Below are 10,745 nucleotides of genomic sequence, written 5' to 3'. Positions count from 1 at the left end.
ACGTAATTCATATTTATTTTTGCCAAAATAACGTAATTGACGTTTATAACTGCTAAAGTGACGTAGTTTACGCTTATAACAGCAAAAGTAACGTAATTGACGTTAATAGTCCTTTGAGATATACTAGTGATGCGACAAAAGAGGCATTTGACATTGACCGGTATCGGCACCCTGGGGATTTGGCAGTCCGCGTGTATGCACGCTCTGCAACCGTCTTCGATTCCATCCATTAGCCACTCGTAGGGAGCTATTTGACTAAGTGCATTGTTTTAATATTTAAAAAGTAAAGAATATTTTATGTTATTTTTATGCACGTTTCTTTACAGAGCTATATTTAATTATAATTTTCTTTAAAAGTATATTCGTACAATTGAAGAATATTTTGTACCAGGTATGTACCGGTACGTCCACCACACATTTTATTTTACCGAGTAAGTTATTATTATTTTATTTTTAATTGTAGCCCTTATATCGTGGCTAGCCATTCGGAATGTAATTGTGATATTAAAAATACATTTAGAAAAGTCTACGGTTTTTACCGACTTATCGAATAAACGATACGAATGGATCCTAGACCAATGGTTCCCAATTAGTGGTACGCGTACCCCCAGGGGTACGCGAAATTGCATGAAGGGGTACGCGCGGTAATCTAAAATCGGTCGATTTAAAATGTAAATGCACAAGATGAAGCAATCAAAAAAATAATGGGTGGACTATCAAAAATTTGGCAATTTACATGATATCGAATGCACAAATTCGTTTATTTATAACTAAAAATATTCTTGAAATTTCATCAAAAAAATGCATTTGTGACAATACCTAAATGAAATTCTTACGCAAGAAACGAAAATTGTACAATTATCATTACTATCATGTCAGGGAAGTGGCAATAAAATATTTACTACCATTTTGCACAACATACCTCTGCGAGAGCAGATTTTTGGCCATGACAAACATGGAATCTAAACATCGTCACTGACTTCAACTCAAAGATGACTTGAGACTGAAGCTGACCAAACAGCAACCAGATTTTACAAAGTTGTACAATGAAAATCGTGCACATTTGTCACATTAAAATTGAATAACCTTATATTATTTTCATTATTATTAGAATTGTATTTTAAAGATAATAAATGTAAAAAAAAACTTATTTATCACTAGCTGTCTACCCATGGCTTCGCCCACATTATATCGAATTTTCTCGTGCGAGTAAGATATTTTCTCGCAGTAAAACGTAGCCTATGTTCATCTCCAACATGTAATCTATCTCTTTGCCAAATTTTATTAAAACCTGTTCAGAGGTTTAGACGTGAAAAGGTAACAGACAGACAGCAGACAGAATTACCTTCGAATTTATAATATTAGTATGGGTTAATATGAATTTCTGCTATAAGGGATACGCGAATTTGAGCTCTTTCTTGAAGTGGTACGCAGGAAAAACTAATTGGGAACCACTGACTTAGACCATCACTGACGCGCAAGTGACTGATTGCCCCTAGATGTCGGCTTCTTATAGAAACACAGCTTCCCTATCATCAAATGTCACGGCACGCCACTGTCATTTTGACTCTCCCCATCTCAGTCAAGGGTTAAAACTCTTTCTTTCCTTTGCACACTTTTACACAATGAATTAGAATATTCTAGCTCGTTACTTTAACACAAATGGCTCGCCCGCTTGACTAAAAAGAAAATGGTGGACGTGTATTCAATTTTCTTTAATTAAATTTGGCATCGCTACAGTCACTCTATGTAGTACATTCTAGCTCGTTGTTACGCATAGATAACTGAAATTAAAACAAAGTGAAATGTAAATCTTCCATTCAATCTGGTACTCATTTTAAATTATAATCAAATGAGAATTTTGAAATGTTTATTAACAATCATTCCATCTTTAATTTAGACATTCTGTTTAGTTTCGAATTCCATTTTGCAGTTTTTAATATATTCTTTGTTTAAATTGAAAATACTTGAAAGCAATAACTTTCATGCAATTATTTTCGATACACTACATTATTTCATATGAAGATGTTTGTATGTTGTTAAAATTACGTAAACAAAAATAAAAAAAATTCCATTAAATTCATAATAAAACACATGCGTGACAAATTAAAATTTGGTAATTCCATTATGTAGACTGATGATCGGATGGCTAAATGGTTAAGGTGTCAACCTGTCGCTCTGGGTTCCTTGGACCGGTCGAAAAAACCTTAGGAATTTTTGGGAATGGTATGTCGGACCTCGTCCCTCACCACCTAGCAGTCCCGTTGTGGCCTAGTCGAACCCACGATGGGCTTAATTAAAACACTGTCTTAGTAACAGAAGTGTTTATAACAACANGTTTATATATGTATTCAGCTGTACTAATTTTCGATATATTTTTATGTATAAAAGTTTACATAACGTAGGAAATACTTGTATAAATAAATATAGTTTAAAAATATATCAACGGAAATGTTGGCAAAAAACTTTTATTAGTTTCAGTTTAATGTTAAGTGAAATAATATATCAAAATAATAGATTACAACCTAATGGAGCAACCAAAGATATATTAAAGCAAGGAAAAAAGCACGTTGCTATTAAATTATTCGTGTTTTTGCACGTATATTGCAACATGCAGGAAAGAGGAGACGTCCTGGATTCATTTTTCTATCGAAAGTATTCTAGTCATGATTTTTTGATGCTTAACATTTTTGTTTTGTTGGAAATAGCGGACGTAAGTAGAAAATGTTATTTATGTTACCGGAAATTAATTACCTGCAGAAAAAAACTTTTTCGGCTTACAATTGCATTATACAGGATTAAAAAAAAAAACAAAAACAAAAGGGAAAATCGTATTCATAATCTTCCTATTAAATGGTGAAGAAGAAGTTAGAATTAATAAATGAATTAAAATTTTATTTTATGTTAAGTTGGCAAAGTTTAAAGTAAATATCGTAACCTTATTAATCAATCGCCAATTATTGATATCGTCATTAATCATGCTTATATAAACAATCGAATTTTCATTATTCCTTATAGAAATGCATAAGACTATTTAATTTTTAAATAATAAATTTCGGTTTTCTTTTCGGATAACGTCAGTAAACAAACTGTAAATACTTTAATTTAACTCATTAAATAATAAATAACAAAAAAAAAAATACACAGATTTGAAATGATATTTTANTTACTTTAATTTTTAAAATTTTCAATAAAATAATTTAAAATTCTGAAATAATTAGTAGTGTGTGAAAGTTGTTTTTGAAAAATAGATTACCTAAATCTATTGAAATTTATTGAAATTTGCTATAATGTTTCTTTTCTTTATGATCATAATCTAAGGAAAAGAAATATAGTTAAAAATAACAATATATCCTCATTTTGGTACTTCATAATCATGAAACCATGGGATTCCAAACTGAAATGTCAGAAATCAAAATATACAGTTAATAGCATGTTTGATTATTTCTTGTGGCTAAATAATTCACAATAATGCTAACTACAAGATAAAGGAATGCTGTTCAATTACACATTAAACAAATTCTATTCTTCAATGAAAATGGAATTTAATTAATGTATGTTCTGAGAAGGTGTATGATGAGTCCCAAAAGATTATCACTAAACCAAACAATCGCCATAATTAACCAATTAATTATGGCAATCGTTTGGTTTAGTATTAATAGGGCTTTGGAATGTTTTTATATAGCAATTATTAACATTTTTGAAACACTAATCATACCTGAACATTTTAATAATATTTGTTCACATAAAAAGTTTTTTATTACAATAAAACAAAACTTTTTATTTTATAAAAAAGCAAAAAATATATGTAATAAATGAGAAGAATTAAGAAATATTTCAGATTAAAGGCAAAATCAAATTGATAATACTTCTTACTTTTTTTATATCTTTAGTTATATCAGGAAGTTATTATGAAATCATATAATAGCATCCTGATAAAACTATAGATATTTAACAAGCTTAATTGGAATTTTCTCCATTTAGACAAGCTAATAATACATATGATGCAATAAAAAAAAGTTTAAAAAAGTTCATTTGTAATAATAGCAAGTTAAATTATTGTTAAAAAATTATATATTCTCAAATTTCCTCAAAAATTTCTCCATTAATACCTTTTCCCATTCTTTCCCAGTTGACTTGAAGTTTGGGGAATCTCCCCAATATGGCAATTTTCTCTTCAGCAGCCGTGATTTAATTTTCCGCAAGAAAAGAAGCAGACTAGAATCTGAAGCATGTTTGAATGCTTCTTTTCATAAATAAAAATCTGCAGTAGGTGAAAATGAGAACAATCATTTATTAATCTAATAATTATAGTTAAGATAACAGTACTAAAAAGAAGATGATATTGTAAAATTTAAAGTTAAAATAAAATGTTTGAAGTTTCATTTCTTAAATTTAGTAGATTGTTTTTCCTTTATCAACTTGAAATCATAAGTAAAGTTTAAATAAAATTGAAAATAATATTTCTAAGCATGCATTTCATCATTAAGCTTACACTAGCAGAAACCCATTGAAATCAATGGTTTTATTCAATTAAAATATAATGAGCTCATTTAAAATTTGGTATTATACACAAAAATCACAGTACAGCAAATGTTTTCTGGGCTGTTTTCAGGTGATTTGTGTCTACCTGTTCTCTGGTACCCTGAGAACAGGTAGACCACTGGTCCTCTCTCTCTCAATAACTTCTTTCAATTTTGCATCTGGGTCCCTGGGTGACAATTTAATATTCCTAAGGCTGACCAACTTCGACTGGTATAGTTTCAGATTAACAGTGAGAATAGTTTCAGCCATGAGACAAGTTGACACTAGCCTCACTATTAATCTCATTGACTATTATAAAACTCTTAACATATCAACAATTGTATGTTCAAGTTTATTTTTATTTTAGTGTGTAGATTTGTCAAGTAAGCCATCACTCACACTTAATTTACTCTTTGTTAGCAATTTCTTTACGTTTTTGTTGAGGTTTGAGAGTATTCTATTTAGTTGTTGGTCATGTGATGACTTCTCTCTTTTGTTTACAATAATTTACTTGTTCCTTTAATATTCTATATCTGCATTCCCAAAGTATGAGTTGCAAGTGGTTTAACAATCACCTGACATTTTTGTCTCATAGATATTAATGTACCTTTGCCACTCTACTATGCCAGAACTATTGCACCTTTCTCAAATCTTACTTCAACTGCATCATCTACAGGATAAGAGCTTTAATTTGATAAGTGAGCTGTATTTTTAGTTTTTAGACCCAGATGTGTACTCTGACAAACTGAACCCTTTTCCAATTAATATATAGATAAATTTCACTATAAACTATTGTCCAGTGTCAGAAACATAAACTGCACAAACATTTTCTGACACCAGAAAATAGGTTTATAATGCAATTTATATNAACGTCAGTAAACAAACTGTAAATACTTTAATTTAACTCATTAAATAATAAATAACAAAAAAAAAAATACACAGATTTGAAATGATATTTTAATAAATATATAAAAAAGCTCACTTTTCTTCTTTTTTTTAATTGTTTTATGGCAAACGAAATAGGTAAGTCTGAGTTATTTGTAATTAATTGATACTGGAAAACGTATTGTCACGATTACACGATTTCAATGACAATATCTCTACGTGAATTGCCAATTTTACAGATACGTTTTGTAGGAATTTCATGAAATCATGATTTTTTTTTAATTACATCATAAATAACTTGCAAATAAGTGAGTTTCAGTAAACATTATCACAAATTAATATGAGTTAAATGATCATTCATTAATTATGTATATGGTTTAAAGAGGGTTGTTGCGAAGCTTTGTACGCGATGGGGAGGAAGGGAAACGAAGCATGGTTTACGTGAAATTTTTTAGCGTCATTACTGGCATACGAATTTCTTCTTATAAGCTTATTTAATAGTCATCTGAATAAACTATCGGTTAGAAAATTTGTGCAGAACTTTTTACAGTCATTTCTTCAATGTCAGGAAGAGCGATGAACTAACTATATGTAATTAAATGGGAGGGGATTTGTCATTGTACACAACAGGGAGGGAGGATGTTAAAAGTGGCTCAAAAACTGTACATATAATTAATGGACGGCACCTAATAAACATAGTAGATAATTACAGAATTATCTTATATATCAGTTATTCTATCTGAAATATCTTTTGAATGAATCTGATACCAACTTTTGGTGGTAAACATGATACAAACAACAAAGAATATGAGTATTTATGTTGCTTATAAACGTCGTAACCATACTTTTATGACTTTCTTTAATATAAAAGAATTTTCATAAGAAGAGAAAAATAGTTTATTAGCAAATTCTGGAAATATGAATGAATTTATTTTTTCACCTTTTTATTTTCCTATAATGGATGTATGGTAACTTCAGTTCTGTCCGTATTGTTCAAGTCTGAATCGCATTGAGTATAGACAAGAGCCCCCTTCGTTTCGTCTGGAATATGCACATTTTGACGCCATAGCTACACTTAACTGTTAGTTTCGTCGGTGTACGCTTTTCTACGCTATTTCAAAAGTCGGTGACTCGATGATAGAATACATATACAGAATATAAATATAGAATACATAACCCGAATTATGATATAGAATATGTATTATCATTGTTCAGCGACGATAAAGTAAATAAAGATTACCTGAAATAGCTATAATTCGAGAAAATATTCTCAAATAATTTTCGTAGGTTCATTTAATGCATAAAACGGAATCATATTTCATAAAAATTTTTTATTAATTAATTAATACAAAGATATTTTTCGTATTATTTTTATATCAAATTATCAAAAACGTGAGTTAGCAATGGAAATTACAGTACATTAATTATTGGTTTCTATTACACTGTATCAGCAACTTTATTATATTATATAATATTTATAATGATATATTTCGATTCGATTTTATTTGTGTGTTATTATGGTGTTTTTTTTTATGTATTCGAACGATTAAAATAAGAAAATATAAAGTTTCCAGATGTCCCGGTTTTCCGGGATTGTACGGGATTTTTTCCCAACTGACACTAGCAACGGGAGGACTTTATTCTGTAAACTGTTTCTACAATCAAGTATCTTTTTCTTTTTCCACATTTTAAATGTATTTTTATCATTGGCATAATAAAAATACACATTTATTGCATATCCTTGAATTGAAGTGTATCATTACCTTTCGGGAAGAATTCATTTTGTTCTAGATTTTATTCCCAATTATCTGGCAATGCTTAGAAAATATAATTTCATTGGTATGTGCAAATAGAGTAGACACACTGTTCTGTTTGTTTTGATGTGATAGATCTTAATACCTATGACATCATTCGTGTACGTTTTGAATACGTCATTAGAAGAGAGAACGAACTGGGCTAAATGTAAAACCGAAATACGAAAAATCGCGGGGATTTTGATCGAATAGTTTCTTGGCAGCGAAAGCTTTAGATTCCTCATGACCATCTTAAATCGTCATTTAAATAATACAGATAACATATATAAGCCGCCGATATACTGTATATATATGCTTCTTAACTGAAAATATAAGTTACGTGTATAAAATTTTTAGATCTACAGTATCTACAAAAATTTATGCACAAATTTATTCTGATGTCATTCAATGAGGACATTTTGAGCGGTGTTCAGTAACGCAGAATTCATAATACAGTAAATCCAGTTCAGTTGGGATTCCAAACTCGCAATTTCTAACCAGTTCACGATTCCTCCCACTTCTAAAATTCGAAGTCGTTCTACTTTTTCTAAGCAAAGACGTTTTTTTTTCTCAATTTTGATATTTTCTGCCCTGTAGGCATTAAGAGAGCCTTTTATCAAGTCAATCATGAATTCGGCAGGTTCAAAATGGGAAGGAAGGATGGTGAGGGACGGATTCCTCTGCCCAGATTCGATCCTAATCCCTAGAGTGATAGATTAATGCCTCGGCCATCATAATATAATACTGTAATCTTGAAGGACGAGATTTGAGATTTTCAAGCTAATATGGGTAAATTTCTGATTGATTCTGTATTCCTCAGAATTTGCGGACCGACGTTTTTCCGCTTGAGGAACGTGTCTTGCTGTCATTTGAATGTTGATTTTCTTTTTAAAATTTTGTTTTAATATTATAAGAATTAGGAAGCAATTAAAAGATAAGTATCGATACAAGGTTTCTAATCCTCCAAATTTAACAATTATAATATTTTAAATAAAAGAAAACTGATAAAATGATTCAAATCGTAGTCAAAATGAACTCCATTACTATGAGAACTTCCGACATCTAACAATTTTGAATTAATATTAACGTAAGATTTTTAATATATTTTCTTCGTCAATTACATCTGTAATCAGAGGATGATATTTTATCACAATCAATTTAGTAGCTAAATCGAATGACTGATAATTTCAACCAAATACATGCTACCAATTAATCGGAAATATAGATTATTCAGTAAGAAATCGGTAAATTTAATCAGGCAAACAACTTTTATTTCTAACATGTAATCCAATTACAATATATATTGCCTTATATAATATATTGTGTTCATATAATAATGTCCATTTTTAATCATTCGTTGTTTATGTATAACGGAATAGAACAAAGATCCAATCTTTACAGGCTGCCGGTAGGATAGACAAAGGTGTTTGTCCGCTACTCTGAAGGACCGAATCGAATAGAAGAAATTTCGCAAGCTACAAATATAATTCACAAAATATATAAAACTATAATGTATCACCATATAAAAATATAACTAATTAAGGATTAAAAATAATAGCCTTGATCTGTTATTATTAACATATAATCAAATAAATGCTCAGAAGTATTGTATATTACATTCTTTACTTAAGAGATTTATACATGAAAACGGGAATTCTTTATATCTACATGACCTTTTAGTTTATTTTTTTTGTGCTAGTATATTTATATGAAATCATTTATATGGGTTTATTTGTTATCCGCGAGTAATTATAGGCTATATAGAATCAAGAACGATATATTTGGGCTAATTTTTAACGTTATTTTTGTAAATTTGCATAAATCTTTGTTAATTGCGGATAATTAAGAAAGTCGTGATAAATACCACTAATCTCACAATTGAAAGAAGAAACCTTTACTTATAACTTTTTATATTTTTAATTATTATCGAATGGCAAAAGACTTAATTTTAAGGGTAGTGATGAATTTTATAAAAAAAATTGTAAATGTTAATAACGAATAACATCTTCATTAAGTATGACTTCTCTCGACACATGACACTCCTCTATCTCACCACCCCTTTAACCTTTAACCACCAAAATTTAATAGCATCAATGCTCCTTATACACAAGCTATCATATCAAATTTCGTTTCTAATAGACACCAACATGCACATACACGGAATATTTTTCCATTTTTTCCCCTTTATTTTGACTTTTTTTGGGTTTAGGAGATTTCAAAATGTTGAGATTTGCAAAAAACTTTGAGGGTCAATTTGACACGATTCTAATGCTTTCCCTTGTTATGTATACGTAACAGCCGGGAAAGTAAAATTAAGAATATTTAGAAATACATTTAACTTATTGCTACAGAATATTTTATCTTGTTTAGAAACAAGATGAAATATTCTTGTCTCAAAGAAATGTCTTGTTATTTACTTTTAAGATTTAAAAAAAACCCAGTTGTCATTTTGCAGTGGCGTGCTGTCATTGGAAGCGGTGGATGCGCCGCTTCCCTTGTATTTTCTAAAAAATAAATACATATTAATTTTAATTATATGAAAATAATCGCACAATTATAATCGCATTATGTATCTTATTACAAATTTCTATACTACACGTGAAAAAAAAATAAGATCGCTATTGTATATTCGAATATTAGTGGCGGAGTGGATGCGCTGTATTGTCAGCATCCATAAAGCCAGATTCGCGCACGGGCTTTACAGATCACCAACCTCACCCGGTTTAGCCGGTGGAAGCCTAGGACCTCGGGTGGATGCTACACGTATACCGCATCCAATTCTATCCTGGACCGGTTCTGGGCCGTTAGCCGCCCGCCCGCTAGATATTTGGCCGCTCTCGCCCGATTACGTGAATCGCGAGTAGATTTATAACTTAACCCAACCCATAAGAATTTACTGGTATGTTTTTACCATAGTTCTGTATAGTTGACAGGAGTTTTAAAAAATCCATTAAAATATTTGATATTTTTATTCCGTTCTCTCATCTTATACTACTTACGGATTTCAATGTTAAACCAGTGATATCACGATTTCGTATGTCCCATCTTTATGGGGATGTAGAAAAAAACGTGTACAATTCTTGTATAATGTTAAAAAATTAATTGTTACTTCGACAGCATCATTTACAACTAAATTTAATGAATGAGAGAGATGTACCAGGTACAGAAAAAGCTCTAGAATTTATATTTCATAAATTTACGATTTATGTATCCGTTTGTCATAAAAATTTGTCTTTCCACTTTTTTCCCGAGACTACAAATTTTCGAGTACAAAGTAACCGGTTTCGACTTATTTCTACTTAAGAAGTAGTTAAATAATTAAGCGATTAGGGAATTGAGGAAGTAAACAAAACCCTGATGAAAGAGCCGAAATTTTACTTAAAAGCTTAAACGAACCAATCTCTAGCCAAGTACAGTGGGGACTGATTTCTTCGTATTATTAATGTAATAAAGACAGAAATTTTTCCAGTTCAACGAGAGTGACCGAAAAGTTGTAAATTTTGGAAATTTCCGTGGACAACACCTGGTCCTAAAACGAATTAG

Source organism: Centruroides sculpturatus, unplaced genomic scaffold, assembly GCF_000671375.1.
Source record: "Centruroides sculpturatus isolate CEXI.00-Female unplaced genomic scaffold, Cexi_2.0 scaffold240, whole genome shotgun sequence".
Lineage (NCBI taxonomy): Eukaryota > Metazoa > Arthropoda > Arachnida > Scorpiones > Buthidae > Centruroides > Centruroides sculpturatus.
The sequence above is the reverse complement of the archived record's forward strand: the minus strand, read 5'-3'. Positions refer to the sequence as shown.